The following is a 19,529-nucleotide window of genomic DNA, read 5'->3' as shown; positions in this document are numbered from 1 at the left end:
CTCTCCCGCCCCCGAGAGGCTGACATTTCATACTTCCCAGGGTTTCCTTTCCTCGAACCCTTACAGCGGCACTGAATTACCAGGCCCAGCGACTTCTGTGGCCTGGGGCCTCCAAGCAAGGTGAGCAGGGAGCACACAGAACACAGGCCTGACTCACCCACACTGGTGGGAGGGGCCTGAGCTCCGGGGATGGGGTCCCCGCATGTCCCAGGGCAGCTGGAGACCCTTCCAGAAGGATGCAGACCCATCACACGCACGTTTATTACGAAGTGCCCAGCAAACTGCAGAGTGCTATAGAGGGATGACTGCGTGTGTGCACACGTGTGGATGTGTGCACATGTGTGTGTGCGTGTGCTCACGCACATGTGGAGAGAAGGCGAGAGCACGTGCACCAATATACTGATGCTTTGGGGGAGGGGCTTTCCATGCTCTATAGTGCTTTTCCTATATTTCTCTAGTGCTTGAAGTCTATATGACATGCATAGACTGTCTCTGACATCAGGGAAGGACAGCCCGTATACCCGTGTGCAGAAGGGTCTGAGACGGCGAGGTCCGTGTGGAGTGGAGGCGCGCGCTGCTGCTCCGTCCGTCTCCCTCTGCGTGCACACGGTCTGTGCATTCTCGTCCATTCACAAAGGCACACCTCACAGAAACGACCCCGGCCTGCTGCCTCTGCTGACCCCACGGTGCCCCCAGGACATCGCAGGTGCCGAAGGCACACGGGAGGTGCGGGCCCCTGCAAAGCTGCTAATGTGGGAAGGGGGGTTGCACGCCCAGCCTAATCCAAGAACAAGGGTCTGGGTGTTTCCCTGATGGGCTAGTGGGTGTGCTCAAGCAAGATAAGGGAAGAGTGTCCCAGACCCAGGAGCTTGCTGAGTAACTGGCAAGGGCAGGACAGACGCGCTGCTCATGCTGCCACTTCTCAGCTGCCCTTTCGCTGCGTGAGGCCGGCATTCTGCAAACTTCTGGTCTTCCTCCCTCCCTTTAAGGCCAGACAGTAGAGCCGAAGTTCAGTCTACCTGGGAGTCCTTTTCTGGGAAATCGTTAGCTACATCTGAAGCCAAACGAGTGATATTTACATCACCCACTGGCCCTGCATTCGTGCAGAGAACCGACGGACCGAGTGCTGAGCGGACAGGACTAACAGGCTGCTGGACAGACTGGCGTGGGCAAGGCTCCATGCGAGGAATGGGTGGATTCCAGACACTGGGAATCCTTGTCAACAGCCCTGGCCAAGCAAAGAAGAGTCAACTCAATGTGCCAATCAGGACTCTGCACTCGGGGGCCCTGGTGCTGCCCGATGTGTCTGCAGCCTCCTTGTTCCAGAATTTCCCCTCACAATCTGGGCTCTGGACCAGCCAAACCCAAAACAAGCTGTTCACCAGGCGGAGAAGCTGGTAAACAACCTCCCCCCGCTCGCTTAGGGATTTGGGGGGACATTTGCATGAGGTTGTGCGTGTGGATGGAAACGCAAGCTGCTGCCTTGCCAACATGTGTGGCTATCACGGGGTGATGCTGGGCCCCGAGGTGAGCTGGGACAGAGCTCAGAGGGGCCTGCCAGCCCACAGAAGGAGGCCCTGGAGCCTCCCCTCACTTCACAGCAGCTTCCTTGCTCCCCTCCCTGGCCCCTGCCCCCTTCCTCCCTCCTCCTGGGACAGAATTTACCAAAAAGACTCTGGCCTGTCAAACACTGGGGAATGCCTTTTAGAATGGCAAGCTGTTTATCCAAAGACCCGATTCCCAGCTTCTCCCAGCTTTTATTAAAAACATTTGTAAACAAGCTGATGATTGTCACACAAGTCCTATCTATGAAACGACAAGAACAGGAACAGTCCTCTCAACATATAATTGGAAAATAGTTTTCTTTTGAACTTTCCAGATGGGATTGGGATATGCAGTTTAATAGGAGATTATGGGCTGCTTTACCCATTGAATACACAAATATTTGCCTTCTGTATTCAGAAGGCGCTGTGGGGAGTCATTTTTCAATGCTGTGTCCTACAGCAACTAGTCAGGATCTGGTGCCAACAGATATATAAGCCAATTAATTCTGGACACATTTAAAAAACAAATACCAGCTGACCACCTGTTTTCTGGTGACAGCTTTATGCCACTTCACTGGTTTATAAACAGGCCAGCAAAACATCTCCAGGATTCTGCACAGCACAGAGCAAGGCCGGCTCATTACCCTTCTAGGCCAGCCTCGTCCCCAGGCAAGCAGCCCACCCAGGGCTGTCAACATAAAGCAATGGCTAGCTTTAAAAGCTTTGCCAATGTACATCGGAAACCGGGGATGTACTGTATGGTGACTAACATAATATAATAAAAAATAATTAAAAAAAAATAAAAAAATAAAAGCTTTGCCAATTGGGGAGAAACTTCCAAAAGTACTCCCTTTTGGTGAACAGAAATTTGCAAGAAACAAAATCAAAATCAAAAGCTTTTTAAGGAGAAAAAAAAAAATCCCAGGACACCAGGAGCCATCCACAGTGGATGTCGCAGTGATGTCAAAGTTCACGTCTATAGAAACAGCACTTGATTCACGCGGTCCCGCTTGCGACGTTCACGAACAGATCTTTCTATTAGGTTTACCCGGAGGGTGAAGACTTCTGTCCTCTCGGTACAGGTGAGCACTTGGACCATCAATAGCAGTGGCTACGGAGTCCATTACGCCTGCAAGAAGACCAAGGGGACGTTCGAGTGCAGACCAGAGCTGCCCAGAATAGCTCCTCAAACTTGGTCAGACAAGATCCGAGCTTGCATAAAAGGGATGATTCTGTTGATATAAACAGAAAAGAACTGAAATCCCAGGATAGTCTAGTACTTCATGGGGAGACCTCAGCAGAGCCACGAAGACTAAAATTACGGGTATGTTACATACTCTTCTCCACGCACCTGCTATGCAATGTGCCTGGAGTGACACGAGCGCACTCCCGGAGGACCAGATCCCACGTGGGACGTATGGATGTGTGAGTTAGAAGGGGCTCAAGCCACGTGTCAGAGGGACAATTCCTGTTCCTTATTGCATGTGGACATGAAATACTGTACAATTGTATGTTTTCTGCATACGCGTGTAGAACCGCACATAATATACTTGTGCATGTATGTTTGTATATGCATATATGTGTCTATACACAACTCCGTGTATGCACAGCTGTATCTACATATATATTAATAAGCATTAATGCTGTGTGTTTGGTGGGCAGAGAGAGAGGACGTCCCGGGAAATATCACACACATGGTTCTTACGGCCCCAGGAGAGCAGGAGAGCCCACGGTACAGTTCAATCGTGTCCTTCACCTTCCAGGGACCAGTTTCCAATCCCTTATGGATGAGCAAACTGAGGGGCATGTCCAGGTGAGCACAGCGTCGGCAGGTGGGGAGGACAGGGCTCACCTGGGACACCTTCCCCTTGGCTAGCTGGAGGACGCTGACCAAGGGGCCAACAGGTGGCCTCTGTGATCCCCTTCCTTTGATCTTAAATTGTGTTTCTTCCTAATGAAACTGATGGCATTTGAGGTGGAGGGCACAGGGTGAATTTGGAGTGTATTCTGTGCTTAGACAAGATGCCGAAGACATTTTATATTTAGTATTTTCACTGGTCAAGAAAAAGGCAAATAATACCTTCCCCACCCATCGCCCCATCTCAGGGACGCTGCTCCACAGTAATGTAGCTGATGGTTTAAAACTGATGTGCGTTCAGATGACCCGAGCCGACAGTTTTAGTATTTTGTCAATTCTATTCCTGGATTTAATGGCCTCGTAAATAGGGGGCGTTCAAGTTCAGCCGCTCACCAAATTATTCTATGCTGTAAAGGGGATTCTTTCCCCTTACATATGACTGTCTACAAGAAGCTCAAAAGGGAGAGTGGCCCACACTTTACCAAATTCCAGCAGGTGTTTCTTCATTCCAATTCCTGTTAGCTTTGGGAAATAGATTTTATTCCTTCTAAATGCCCATTAATCACACTCTCACTTAAACCTCAAACTTGCTCTCACTTAGAAATTAATCTGAGGGGCGCCTGGGTGGCGTAGTCGTTAAGCGTCTGCCTTCGGCTCAGGGCGTGATCCCGGCATTATGGGATCGAGCCCCACATCAGGCTCCTCCACTGGAAGCCTGCTTCTTCCTCTCCCACTCCCCCTGCTTGTGTTCCCTCTCTCTCTGGCTGTCTATCTCTGTCAAATAAATAAAAAATCTTTTTTAAAAAAAAAGAAAAAAAGAAATTAATCTGATATTTCACACCAGCTTGAGCAGTCTCGTCGAAGTGACTGGCTCTTGCACCCCTGTGGGACAGCTCTTCAAGAACTGCATTTTCTAGTCCATCCGTTACGTGTGGTAAGTGACGCTGTCACTCAAGGTCATCTACAGATCACACTGGCATGAAAGAGCACCTGCACCTCCCTGTCACCCACATCCGTGAGTGATCAGATGGGACCTCTGCTCTGTGTTGTCTCTGCTTAAAGACCCCAGCTGACGAAGGTCTTACCTTCCTGTTTCCCAGTTGTTGAGACAGGAAAAGGAGAACATGGCAAATTGGCCACTGGCTCTTCACATTGTTGCCCAGAGGTGACATATGTCACTGCTGATCACACCTCATTGGTTAAAGCAAGCTCGAGGTCATGCTTCGTGTCTTCAAGGCCAGGAGCCTAGAAGGTAGAGAGCTAGGGGTATTGGCTAAACTGCGAGTCATGCTGGAGGTTAAAACAGACCCTGCAGACATGTTTAACCAAGGTTGACCCCTCCTGAAGATGGAAGCTGAAGAGTGAGTCTTCCTCGTTCTAGAAGCCAAGCCTCCCCAGACGTTCCTCGTCACTGCTGGAAGTGGACTGGGTGGGAGGAAGGCCAGAGCAGGTCGCAGCTCCCCTCCACAGATATCCTTCTCCTCTGGGAGCCACCCGAAATGTCCTGCTCACCACTGCCCGTTTTCCCTAAACCCCCACCACGGGCACTTTGCAGTCGCGACCTTTGAACCCCCCACTAGACAATACTGGGATGAGTACCTCTCCGCTGGGCAGGCTACGCCTCTGACCGCAGAGTTCCTGGCAGAGCCGAGCCTGGTCTCACAAACTGGGTGGACGCTGGGTATAAGTCCTTACCTTGGCTTTCTCTCCTCTCTCTCTTATGGGGATACCTGTCTTTGGGTTAGGGGGCCATCCTAAAAGCAGGCTGATCTCATCTCAAGACCCTCAATTTCATCTGCGAAGACCCTATTTCCACATAAAGCCACGTTCAAGGGCTTGGGGGTTATGAGGCAGGCATATCTTCCAGGGCACTGTTGAGCCCAGTCGGCACCTGTGCCCTCTGCTGCTGAACGTGGCTGGGATGTGACAGCCGAGGCCGCCCGTGGCCCTGAGTCTGCGTGAGAGGAGGCAGAACAGAACTCGCCGAGTCAGACCCTAGTTAGAGACGGGGAGTTTACCCCTCCGCGGCTGGAGTGAGCCCCGGGCCAGCAGAGAGGCTGCTGTGGGTGGGGGTCGGGCTGCAGGAAGGCAGGGCGCTCCTCTGACAGCCCAAGTCAGGGAGGATGGGGGGCCAGGTCAGCGGGAGGAGGGCCGGCCTCTGGAAGGTGCCCTGTGTGGACACGGCCTGCTAAGGAAGCACTTTCCCTGAATCTCTCAGCGCCCCGCCGGGCTTTAGAATGCCAACAGCACGGCTCCCATGAAGGGATGAGCTGCTACATGAATGAATCGAGTCAATAATTTATACTCCGAGGATTTGCGTATTCCCCTCAACGTCCCATTCGTTAAATTTTTAAATGAGAACAAAACACCAGAAATGAAACCGTTTCCCCGTTCTAATCACAAATGCATGTTCCTCTTACCACCTGGTAGAAGGATGGGGTGCGTGCTTTCCTGAGGACTTGGACTGCCGTTCAGGTTCTCAAGCTCACAGTTAAGCGCCCGGAAAGGAAGATAACCTGGGGTTGTAAAAGCCGGGGGTCATTTCCAGGCAGGACTCTCCCACAGCCTGGCCAAGCGGCGCTGTGGGTCGGGGACGTTTGTGGTCCCAGCCCCGCGTGGCCAGAGCCTGCGTTAGCCTCGCGTCTCGCCCGTGAGACTCCAGAGGCAGTGCTCCGATGCTCAGGACAGACTCAAGGTGCCCGGTGGAAAATGTTTCTAACGAGGTGCCAGGCAAGAAACAGAATAAATACTGACGGAGAACCTACCACGTGTCAGTCGTTGTAATGGATGCTGTTCTGGGTGGTTCAGTCCCCGCGTTGTCAGCCGCAGAGGGTTGCGGTTTGTCTGTCTCCCTCGAGCTCTGCCGGTTTCCGCAGCACGTGTTTTGGAGTCCGTCAAGGGGCACGCACATTTATAATTGTTAAGTCCTCCTGATGCGTTAATCTTTTTATCATGGAATGTTATTTGACCTTCAGTTGTTCTTGTTCTAAGATTTAATCTGCATGATACTGATAATACAGCCCCTTCTACTTTCTTACGATTCGTGTTTGCAGTAAACATAATTTATAATGTACACATGTATAATTTACATGTATAAATTATACATAAACACACATATTTACTTTTTTATTGTGGTAAAATATATATAACATAAAATTTTCCCTTTTAACAATTTTCGAGCATACGATTCTGCACCATCAATTATATTTGCAATGTTTTGTGGCCATCACCACACTTGATCACCCCAAACAAAAGCTGTGTACCCATTAAAACAATAACTCCCCTCCCCCTGGCCGCTGGTAGCCTCTAATCTATTTCTGACCCTATATTTGCCGACTCCAGATATTTCATAGCAGTGACGTACTGGGTAGATACCTAAAATAATTGAAAATGGATCCGAGCAGATACTTGGGCACCCGAGTTCACAGCAGCCAAAGCTGGAAACAACCCAGGGGTCCACCAACGGGGGATGGACAAACAACGTGGTCTCTCCATTCGGTGCAACCTGATCCAGTTACAGAAAGGAGTGTGTGCTGTGTATTCTTCCTTCCTTTGTTTCTATCCTAATTTTGCCTTTGTTTTTAAAATATATTTTTTCCCCAAGAGCATCTGGTTGGGTCTTGCTTTTAAAAGGGAGTCTGACAGTCTGCCTTTCAGGCGAAGTGTTCATTTACATGAAGTCGTGACTGATATGTTAGACGTAGGCGAGCCAACTTGCTACCTGTTTGCTAGTTTTCTCCTCTATTTCTGTTCCCCTACTTCTCTTTTCCCGCCTGCTTTTGGATTAATGGAATATATTTTAGTATTTCATTTCGAGTTCTCTGGTGACTTGGGAGCTAGACCACTATCGTGCATATGGCTCCGTGGCTGCTCTTCAGATTATAACTCGTCTTTCATTTTCACAGCAGTTAAAATGTCCTGCTTCCTAGCAGGCAAGAACCTGTAACCGTGGGGCTCTGTTTACCTGCCGCTCTCCTCATGCACGAGCCCGCAATGATGCCCTCCTGCTTGGTTTGCTGTGAGTCACGTTTATCCGTATAATCACTACATCTGGGGCTCTTTGTCATGGTTTCTGCTTATTTCCCTTCATCTTAAAGACTTTCTTCAGCAGTCTGCTGCTGACAAATTCTCTTAATTTTTATTTACCCGAAGAGTCTTCATTTTACCAGTATGTTTGACGGGTCATTTCACCGGTTGTGGAATTCTGGTTTGACTTTTTATTCCTTTCAGCCTCCTGTTGTCCTTCTCACCTTCACTGTTTCTGGTGGGAAGTCCGCCTCCATCTGTATAATTGTTTCCCTTATTCCTGGTGTGCTGTATTTCTTCGAAGGCTTTTACAGATTTTCTCTTTCTCTTTGGATTGGAGCAATTTGACCACGATGTACCTGGGTACAGTGATTGATTGATTGATTGATTGATTGATTTTATTTACCCTGCTTAGCATTTCTTGATCTTCATGGATCTATAAATCAGTGTTTTTCACTACCTTTGGAAAATTTTTGCTATTATTTCCTCAAATATTTTTTCTACACCATTCTCTTTCTTCTTTTTTTTAGAGCTTCAATATTATATATGCTGGTATGCTTGATATTTCCATACATGCCTTTGAGAATCTGTTTTATACTTTGTTTTGTTTTGTCTTTGTTATATTTTTAATCTCTTTTGTTTTATTCTTCAGATTGGGTTATTTCTGCCCATCTAGCTTTAAGTCCGCTCCATTTTACTCTCCAATCTTATGCTTTCCTATTATTAATTTCTGTACATCTTCAGCTCTCACTTTTCCACTTTTTAAAATGCTGTCTCTATGTCTGCTGAGATTCTCTGTTTATACATTGTGTATATGTTTTCCTTCAAGTCTTTGAACGTGTCGACATGTTCAAAGTTATTGTCTGCTAATTGCAACATGGGGGCATCTCCATGTCAATTTCTATGGTGTTTTTTCTCTCTTGAGGTTGGTTCACAGTTTTTGTGTAGTTATTATTATGGTTACATGCTGGACATTCGTTATTTTGTAGGGACCCTGACCTTTATAATGTTACCCTGAAGAGTAAATCATTTTGTTGTAGGAGACAAACTTACTTGGAATCAAACCACAATCTCTGATCCCCAACGGTGGGAAATAGCTGAAATTTCAACTCAGTTATTTCAGGACTTAATCTCTGTCCCTCCACATGCAGAGCAGTGGTTGGTTTGGTGGTAACCAGGGCTTTGGCAGACCTTACACACAGTTTGGAGACAGGGGTTCATGCTTACCTCTGACTCCTTCTCTGCCTGTATTTTCGCAGTGACGTTATGGATGCTGTGCCAGCTCACGTTCTGTTCAGACTCACTGTCTTACTGGGCTGAGTGGTCCCTCTGCCTCCCCAGGTGCCACGAACTGTAGCTTTTCTTCAGTCAAAAACCTACAGACTCACAAACCTCACCCACAGCAGTTCAGTGTTCAATCACAGAGTTCCCTCCACCTTATGCTTGCCTTACCTCTTTCCCCATTGCTGCAAAGAGTTAGATTCTTTAAAAAGTATTTTTAGTCCAAATTTTGTGATTATCATCTGTGAGCAAGTTAGTTTGGGTAATCTCACTAACCTCTAATAGACTTTTGCTAAAGATCTGATTAAGTAACACTGATAGTGGATTCTTAAGGAAGAATACTTAAAATGCTATATTTGGGGTCTAGGCAAACCTAGAAACTCAGTGTGATGGTTATGATAGGCTTAATCACTCCCTCTACTTGTCAGGTTAAAAATCATTCTGTGACTAAATTATGAGCTACTAAAATTGGACTATAATTATTTTACCCACAAAAGACTGTTAAGGTTTTTGCACAGTTCCCTGGGGTTTCAATCAAACTGTGTCAGAGACCATTCAATCCATTATTTTGGTACTTGGGTTCCTTGATATATGTTACCTAGTGAGCTAGTCAATTGCTCTTAGGGGTCCAGATACTGCCTTCATGAATCACACGGTGATCCCAAACTGTGCGTGCCTGGGAGCTCCTTCCTGGGACAGCAGAGAATTCTGGGCAATAAGCACCCTCTGTTTATGGGACACTAGTTGGGCCAATGGCACACAACAGTAGGAGGGGCCGCTATCTGACTTCAGCCAGATGAGAATGTGAGCAAACTGCATACCTAGCTGAGGACGTGGGATTTCATCTTGATGGCTGAGAAACCTCCACCACAGTCAGTGATAAGGAACAATTAGCAGATGGAAAGATTTGTATTTTTGCTTGTTTCCTTACTCTCTGTGTCTACCCTTCCAAAAATGGGAAAGATGCTACTTTAGATGCTGAGCAGGATGACATGAAAGGAGCACTTAGTGATAAATGAGTAAACATTGAGACCGGCTCTGGGAAGGGGTTTGGGAGGGTGGGATTCAGAGCTTGGATAGAACATTAGCCCCTAAGTGGGATGAGGGCTTTGCTTCATGTCAGTGGAGGTGGAAGATGGGGGGAGGGATGCAAATGGAGATGCTAGCAGGTGAGAAGCGGGTTCCTGCTTCGTGTGTGATTGGCAGCAGCAGGTCTTCAGCATGGGTTATTGGGAAGGTAGAGAAGATGTCTGCCCTTGGTTTTTGTTGCTAGAGGTTAGAACAGGACCATGAGAAAGGTCCAGAGCAAGTCCCCAAGCTGGAATTAAGGGGTGTAGTGGTGCAGCGAGATGCCCTCCAAGGTGATTCAAGGTACAAGGTGAATGGACTTAATGGAAGGAGAGAGACAACAAGACTCTCACCAAGCTAAGCCTCTCTTACATTCCGTGGGTGAATGGTGTTGTGCCCCATTCAGGCAGGGATGACCAAGGCACACAGTGGCAGTGGGCACCCATCGTTGACTGCCAGGGAGCTCAGATCCTGCTCAGTTTGGGCAAAGCTGCACACGGTTCCTCAGAGCTGTCCTGGGCTTCCAGACAAGGAGACCTGAGCTGAGACAGTAGATGCTCTGTTATTCTGCTGACCCTTGACTCATGACCCACCTGGGATTCCCTTCCCTTCCAGGAGGCACTCCCTCCTAGCAAGGCTACACAAGGCTCTGGGGGCTTTGTCTCAAACAGATCTGTCATTACGACTCAGTTGTAGGCTGTCTCAGGCTCATTCCCAGATGTGTGTAATGGGCTGGACTCTGTCCAGCTGTCCAGCTGTCCATCTGGGAACCATTCACCACCCTCGCTAAATCAGCCCCACTCTCCCCTAAGATGAAAGCCTCCTGCCTGGTAAGCTCAGGTTTTCTTCCTTCTGATTGTTCAACTGTCAGCACTAGAATCTAAGAACATCTCTATTCAAACCCGACGAGCTTTATCTTTCCCCATCATTGCTTATCCCCTTTCTCAAAAGGCAGGCTTCAATTTCTCCCCTGTCTAAAAACAACATTCCAAGTCTTTTTCCGGATTATTTAAAGGAACACTGTCATTGTCATAGGGACACAGATAAACATTTTCTCTTTTTCCTCTTCCTGGGAGAAGAAGTCTTTCAAGAGGCAAGATTCATTTTCAAAGAGACCACAGAAGACATCGTGAAGAGGAACAGGGGTTTGGGACCAGGCAGGCAGCAGGATGATGCTGGGGAGAGTTCTGGAGGAGCTGGCACCTGTACAATGCAGACCTGCCTTCAGGGTGGGGACTGCAGGTGCCCAGGGGCCTGTGAATGGACATATGTTGGCCAGGGACAGGCTGTGGTTTTTTAACGAGGGCCATGTCCTCTCTCTGTGCTCAGAATTAATCTTTGGTCTGGGCATGGTTGGGTGGGGTCCTCCCTTTGAAGAGTGGACAGGACTGTGCTCCCTCGTTCCCTTCCATCCCCCTCCCCATGTCTTCTCACTGATGTGTTTGAGCAGGTGAAGTCCAGCCATGGGCCCTGGGTCTCTGGCTCTTACTCTCCTGCCTCATGGCCGTGCCTCATCCTTTGTTCCCATGCTCTGAATCCTGCCAGCCTCTGGGTCTCCAGATCCCTCTGCTTTTCCCCATTTCAGACGCAGGCCTCATTGGGTCCAAGACTTGTTTCCACTGCCTTCCAGGTGGGACCTAAGGACTCATACTCATGTTGTGCCGAGCATCCTCACCCAGCAGGACACCCACCTGGGTGGCATTCTCTCTGGTTCAGAGCCATGGTCAGATGCATGGGCAGGCTTCGCTGGTATCCACTGTGAAAGGTGAGGTGCAGAACAGGAGGTCTGCTGAGGTGCTGCCCACCCCCTGGGGGCAGTGCACGCAGGCTGGTTGACTGTCCATTTCCTCAGTAAGTTGCACCCTCCTGCCCCAGACTCCTCGCCCTGTGGGAGAAGCCATGTATCGTGTGACTTAATACTGCCTTAAACTGTAGTGCGCTGTTTCTTAGGTCACTGATAACCAGAATGTCTTCCTAATGAAGCTTTGCCAAGTGTCTGGGCCAGTTCAGATGCCGAAGAAGTCAAGTGTTCTGGTCACTAGTGAGCCGCTCGTCTACACCTCATTTAAAGAACAGAGCTGCCTGCTGGTTTAGATTGTGCGTGACCATCAATTCTGACCATGTAAGAAAAATGCTGGAAGCCGTGATGGCCCTGTTGCGAAAATATGGAGTTCACCTTCATTAACTGGGGATTAATAGGACCCTAACACCTTTCCCTGCCTCTCTCAGCCTCCTGCTCCCGAAAGCTAAGGGCTAAGCCAGTGAGACACGTGGCGTGTCTGGGGGGAGGGTTCCACGTCGAGCTGTGCATTTCCTGAGTTTCTCTTTCCCCTCATCTGCTGATCCTCCCCATGTCTGTGTTGACTTGGTAAGAAGTTGCAACATGCAGAAGAGAGGGGCTGGCAATGGGTTGGGAAGGAGCCTTGTACCTGCAGATAACATCCTCACGGAGGTAGGACGATGTCCAGTGACACGCTGGATGGCTTCATCAACGGGTTCTATAGGGCTGAGTAGTCAGAGAGCCAGGAGCCAGAATGAGAGGAGATACGCGTTTCCCCCAGGAAGCTACCCTGCCAATGAATAACTGCTGATATGGGGATTGGGTGGAAGTTGTTCACGCCTCTCAACACCCAGGTGCAATCTCAAAGGACAGGTTTAATCAATGAGCAGAGGAGCAGAGAACATAGACAGCGTGTGCTCCTTCTTCCTCTCTGTGGACTAGACTGCACCTAATGGGCCCTGTGCGAGAGTGATGGATACGAGGAGCTCTGAGTAAACGGGCAGCACTCACCCAAGCAGGACGGCCCTAGACAAAAGTCCTGAGAGCTTAGGCAACAATCCAGCCCTTAAGATTGTTTGACCGCCTCCGTTAGACGCACACGCGCACAGACACACACGCAAGCGTACGTGCACAGATGCGCGTACGAGCACGCGCACACACAATATAGGGATTTTTGAAACAAGACAGAAGGAAAAAACCCAGAGAGGCTGCTGCTAACTGGAAGGGAAGAGAAAAAAGAGCAGGAGGAGGCACCCATTTCACACTGAGCAGCAAGATTTACACACATGTTGGGACGAGAGCAGCTTCCTCGACAAGAGAGAACCACAGTGGCGTGTGTCTGAGACTCAGCTGACACAGAGGAAAGCGGCGGCATCACAAACAAGGGGCACATTCTCAGTGCAAAACACGGTGTTTGCATGACGGACTTGCGTGTGCTAAGAAAATGCAGGAAAGGAGAACTTGATCTAGAAATGCTCTGGCTTGTGTGTGCATGTGCGTGTGATAAAAAAAGACAAAATCCACAGGTCTCTAGATGGCAGTCCGGACATGAAATCTCAAGAAGCACACGTTGGAGCTGGCCTCAGTCTTCTACGTTTCCACTCTGCCAGAAGTGAGTTCAGATTTTCTACCCAACTCCATCAGGGGGAAATGCTGTGTCCCACAGCTTTGATTTCTAGTCCAGACATCCTGTATGCATGAAACAAAGACAAAGCTCGGAGAATAACCCACCGACGTCCTCTGCTTGTAGAGTTTACTCGGAGATGTACCCTGGGCAGCCGACAGAGGGATCGAGTGTGATGGGCTGATGTGGGTCTGGTTGGGCAGTGAGCCCGCAGGCTCCCCACACCGTCCCTGGCCTCAGCCTCCAGGGCTCAGCTAGACCCTGGGGGTGGCCTGCGGGTTCCCTCTTCAAAGCACCTTCCCTCAGCCAGTCCTGTTTACCTCTGTTTCTTCTCAGACCCCAGACATCTGCTTCTTAAGGACCATTGTACTCCCGCCACTATGGGTTCAACTCTGTGCTCGTGAGATTCCCCACGTAAGTGAGATCCTACTGTATCTGTCTTTGTCTAACTTCCTTCTCTCAGCACAATGCCCTCAGGGTCCATCTATGTCATTGCAAATGGCAATATTTCCTTCTTTTTTATGGATGAATAATATTCCACTGTACGTAAATACCACTTCTTCTGTATCCATTCATCCATCAGTGGACACTTGGGTTGTTTCCATGTCTTGGCTGTTGGCAGTATGGTACGTGGAACACGGGAGTGGAGATATCTCTTCCAGATAACGGAATTTGTTTCCTTTGGGGGCATACCCAGGAGTGCGATTGCTGGATCATACGGGAGATTGATTTTTATTTTGGGAAACTCCATGTTGTTTTGTGTATGGCTCTTCCAGGAAGTCTGTTTCTAGAGGCGCCCTGCCCTGTCTATGCCATGACTCATGGGGACTCCCTCACCTGGCTGGTTGGCTGCCGAAAACAAGAGCTCAGCATTTGACCTCATGTTTCTCAGTCTTGGCTACACATTGTACCCCCTGCCCTGGGACTTTACAAAATGGTGATACCCAGGCCCCTCCAGAGTTTCTGATGCAATTGGTTTGGGGTGTAGTCTTTGGGACATGGGGCACTTCTCAGGCTCCCATGGGATGTGACCTCTTGCCACCCCCTTCTCCTCTAGCTGCAGAATTTCTAGATGCACACGTTTGATCATTAATCACAGAGCCCTGTGCACCATCAAAAGGAATCCTTAATTCTGTTGTTTCCCTGCCTTCTGGGGCAGATCTCATCTCCTCTGTTTCGGGCACAGCAGCGAAGAACTCCCCCTCTCGGAAACTCATACTTCCCAAAGCATCATAACATGATGTCCTCCCCAATAAAGACATGCTTCTCTCCCCTGAAATTACTGTGGCTGGAAGGGCTTTGATGCATTCATCAAGGCTTTGAAGCCTCTAATTCCCGGCTGCCTGCAGTGGCCCCTCTGCTTGAATCTTCACATCCTTCCTGGGGCTGCTGGACCCAGCGGCTCAGAGCTGGTTGGAGGTGCTTGTGTGGGCGGATGGTGGGGGAGGGGTGGGGGAGGGGTCCCCTTTCCCCCCTCCCAGCGCTGCTCTGCACAGAGTTGCACAGAGCCCCCTGCACACAGAGCACCTCCATGGAACCCGCAGGGCCCGGCGCTGCTTGGAGAGCCTCTCTGCTCTCCTCCGAGGGCTGTGGTCTGTGTGGTCCTGGAGTGAACCCCACACCTGACATGAAGGTTTACTCAGTATTCAGAATATAAAGCCGTATCCTCGCTGCCTTTGTAAGAAAAAGAAAAGAATAACGCGAGCATTCTTGTTTTCACCTATTGAACACAAGACAGGGAGTGAATTCCGGAGAAGCATTCGGTGGAAGCACTTACTCCACCTGTTAAGCTATTCGAGTCCAAGAGATTTGTAGCAGTGGCTTTTTTCTCTCTCAGGAAGGCCTCCAGGAGCCCTCTGGGGCCACAGCACGGCCGTTGGCGTCCTGGCTTTGCACACTCACGCAGTCTGGTCTCACGGTCAGGTTTGAAGGAAGTACATTGAATTGAAAACCTTTTTAGTTGGAGTAGCTCGGCTAGTGGTCACTTACCTCTGTGTCCTCGTGGCCGAGCGGCACTGTGGGTGCAGCACAAGGAAAGGCAGGTCTCTGCCCCCCATGCCAGGCCCTCCTCCCCGCGTGTCCAGGTGTCTCCAGGCCCTGTTTGGGGCTAGTTAAGGTCTCTGAAGGACTTGGGGCGACCCACACGTGGTGACGGGAAGAAGGCTGAACACAAAGGGTCAGGACGCCCATCTCAGAGCCCCTCTTCCTTGCCTACTCCGCGTGGTCACGGAAGGTTGACTTTCAGATCGTGTCACTCTGCAGGGGGCCTGAGAGAGTTTCCTAGAGCAACCATCTCGGTTCTAAGTGGTTCTGCGTCCTAGACCATCAGCTAGGCCCTGGGTTTGAGGACCATGAGGTCGAGACCAAACAGAAGCCCCGGAGTCTCTGTGCTTCCCGTACCTGTCATCCCTCTGGGAGGATTCTCGCCTGGGCAATTGGTGGTAAAAGATCTTTCTATTAATTACCCTTTCCTCCTGCTGGTCCCATTCTCCGCCAGCCTAACAGGAAATCCCATGCACACTGGCCATCTATCCCGATGAAATAAGAACCTGTTCTGAGAAAGATTGTTTTCTTTGTGTTAATCAATATGTTGTTTAGTTATGAAGTTAAATTACCTGTACATTGACCTTGAGGTGCTGAAATATGGATAGTTTGTATACGCTGAAAACGAAACACACACAGACTCAAGAGTAACACGTCTGAATCAGAAGGCCTGTGATAAATGAAGAGAACAAAATTAATTCGATATTTATGGCTACTAAGGGTTGTTTTGTGCTGCCAGCCACGAGGAGGGAAATCAGATTTACGCTCTGGAGGAAGAGCGCTAGGCCCGCCAAGACCTGGAAGACGTCACGTTCCATTCTCACGGAAGGAGGGGCTCTCACGGGCACAGCGAGCAGACACTTCCTGGGCCCCACGCTCCGCCTGCACAGGACCGTCTGCCCTGGACGCACGGGGCACTGGGCGTCAGGTCAACGGGGCGACAGCAGCTTCACCCAGCGCGTGCTCTCGCCGCTGACCCAAACCTGTTGTTACAAAGCGTGGAGCAAAGCGCAGGTTAGCCGCGCCCTTCCTGCTGCAGTCGACGTTAACGGAGGAACGGTGTTGGGGCGGGAGCTGCATCCACGAAACACGTTGTCCTCTGTGACCTCATCTGGTTCTCTAGCAGCAGGAAGAGCAGTATGACACGGAGAGAGGGTAAACTGAGTCTGGGAGGTGTTCAGAGTGGTGGGGCTAGACCCTGCAGCCAGCCTCACCAGTCACAGATCCTGTCCACACTGCCTGAGGGTTTGTTGAATCCCAGGAACGGCTTCAGAGTTTGACGCATGGAGCAAAAGGTGAACTAGATTGTGACGCTGTGAGGGGCCGGGGAACGTGAGGCCTTCCCATAGGGCGCACTGCAAAATTCCACACACTATTCATTTTGTGTGTTGCTCAGAACCCTGTTAAAAGCCCTTTTTGTTTGCACTGGTGGGCGGCCTCCCAGTGCGCCCGGCCGGCCACCAGAGCTGTTTCGCCTCCAGAGAGATGCAGAGCGTGTGGTCCCTGCCCACCTTCCCGGATGGGAGAGGCTCCCGGGCTGATAAACGCAGGAGAAGAGGCGCCACACTGGGCAGGGGTGGAAGGAGCTGGGGCCCCAGGATCTCCTGCCTGTTGCTGGCAGAGTATTAATTACTATGATTATTTTGGAAAGCAGTTTGGCATTATCTCCTAAAGTCAAACATTCACGTGCTCTCCTCTGCACACGTTTTCCTCCTAGACAAATGCCCACGGGGAAGTCTTGTCTGTGAACACCTGCACACACACCAGTACGCTCTCGGCAGCACTGTGCACAACCACAAACCCTGCACGTGAGCCCCATGCCCATCGGCGGGAAAGGACGAGCGGGCTGCGGGACAGGCCCCCAGCGAGACGCCTTCTAACAGGCGGGGGGACACGCGCAGCCGTGCCACGCAGCACAGCTGGATCTTAGCAGTGCAGTGGTAAGGGAACCGTGAGGTCCCCAAAGTTACATGCAGGAAAATGCCATTTTTATAAAGTTAAAAATAATGAAGACAAAACACATAATTTTAGGGGAAATATAGAAATTGGAAAACAAGAGTGATGAATTTGGGATTGATGGTCACTGTTGGTGGACGAACCCAAGGAGGGAACGAAGACACTATAGGTTAAATGTATATTTTTTTGTTTTTAATAGTGGATTTACAGGTGTTTAAAATACTACACAACTACATAAAAATGTAACTGAAGGAAAGGGCTACATGTCCTGATAAAAGCTAACGCTCACAGGGCCTCGTTTGTACTATGTACAAGGCCGTACTTAAGAAATAATGTACTTAAGGGGCGCCTGGGGGGCTCAGTCGGTGAAGCACCAGCCTTCGGCTCAGGTTATGATCCCAGGGTCCAGGGATCGAGTCCCACGTAGGGCTCCCTGCTCAGCGGGGAGTCTGCTTCTCCCTCTGCCTCTGCTCCCCTGCGTGTGCTCACTCTCTCTCTCTGACAAATAAATAATTAAAATCTTCTAAAAAAGAAAGCACCACTTTAAAAAAATACCACCACTTTCTTATATGGTAACAGTCTAAATTCCAATGAGGAAGCGGGACACGGACTGACCGCCGGCCACCCAGAACACAGAACCTGAGACACTACACACATCTCCTCCATAGCTGAGGGCGTCATCCCAGGACAGCGACGGGGGAAACTGGAAAACAAGAAGAAGCAACCAACAGAGCATTCAGTACGGCCCGGCCTTGACACGGTGGGTTTTGCTTGTAGGTGGAGTGTAGCTGGTCCATCCACAGAGAAGGCAGAACGAACGTGGGGCAGCACCGGGGGTGCGTTTAACGCAGGCGTGAGGTCACAGAGCTAGTCAAGTGGCAGAGGCAGGACTTGAACCCAGGCTCTCTGGCTCAAGAGCCCACAGCCTTCCCCACTACACCACTTCACCTCTGGGATGAGATAGGATCTTCTTCTGCTGTCAAGTCAATGACTCCATCGGGGGGAGCTGATGGTGTGGCCAGCGAGGTGAAGAGCCTCTCTGAGAAAGAATCGTGCCCCTTTCCCTGATTCCTTGGCATGACGATGTGATAGAGTTCTCCCTGCCACTGCAGTCCTAGCTTTGCTCTGGTTTGCGTTGTTTTCCCAGCACTCAGTACACCTTTTTAGCCATCCCAAAGCAGCACTACAATGATCTATTTTTCTTTTTTCTCCAGTAGACCAAACACCGCGGCTCCATTTTGCATGCATAGTGGGGTGTTCACAGGTGAAGAAGAAATGAACACAGACGTTTGTGCATGAGATCAGGACACCACGTGCAGCAGCAGATAGCGGGGGACAGCAATGGTTCCAGAGGCGATCACGCCACCACCAGGGAGGATCACTGTCCAGCTGCCCAAGAGGAGACATCTCAGGCTCTGTAAGTCCACACCGAACAGGACAGGAACACAGGGGTCCACGCAGAACGAGGACGAGTGCACACACGTCCACACAGACCGAGCAGAAGTGTGCGTGGGCCCATCTGGCTGCAGTGGGTAGTCTGGTGATTCTGAACACCTCTTCCACGTCAATACCACTAACCACGTGGGACAACAGATAGATCAACAGCTCTTCCTATGCCCGTCCCTGGTTGCCAAAGAAGTAAAGAAAATCCTCAGAGGCAGACACCAAAGGAAGCACGAAATCAGAGAAATAAGTCAACTTTGAGGCTACAGCTGCCAGGCAACATCGGCCAGCCCTGGTGACCTTGAACACAGGAGACAGAGGACAGAGAGCAGGGCCCAACCCACGGGACCAGTTCCATAGGAGCCTCCTTCAGAAAGCCAGGAACTATGAAGGCTACACGCTCTGTAGAAGAATTCTCTAGAAAAAAACTATTCACTCTTGCAGGAAAGAATACGAGACATCTGCAGTGGCCACAACGCTTGCACATAAGTTCCTGGCCTGAAATGACACTATTAGAGATGGTCCAAAAAATCTCAAGCTAAAAATCGGCTCAAAAGCAGTTGTAGGCTAGTGGCGCTCCTGCGTGCCTGTCAGTAACAGACGCGAACTGTCTGGGGCAACGTGCCTTTGATCCCGGCCTCTGAGGGTTCTCACTGTAGCCTCCATCAAACATGAGCTTATACTAAGAAAGTAGAAGTGAGAAACTGCACGCAGGAACAAGGCGTGAGGAGCCGGAACTTACAAATGAGCAAGAGCAGAGAAGTGCGTCCGCAAAGCTTGCCGATGTTGGGATTATCGAAAAAAGGTGAAACTTGGTGTGTTTTACCTGTTTAAAATAGTAAAAATAAAGAAAGCAAGTACTGAATACAAGAGCAAGAAATCGTAAAAAATTAATGATGAGGCAAG

Source organism: Ursus americanus, chromosome 6 (genome assembly GCF_024610735.1).
Source record: "Ursus americanus isolate L20-20 chromosome 6, mUrsAme1.1.p, whole genome shotgun sequence".
Lineage (NCBI taxonomy): Eukaryota > Metazoa > Chordata > Mammalia > Carnivora > Ursidae > Ursus > Ursus americanus.
Note: the sequence above shows the minus strand (reverse complement) of the source record.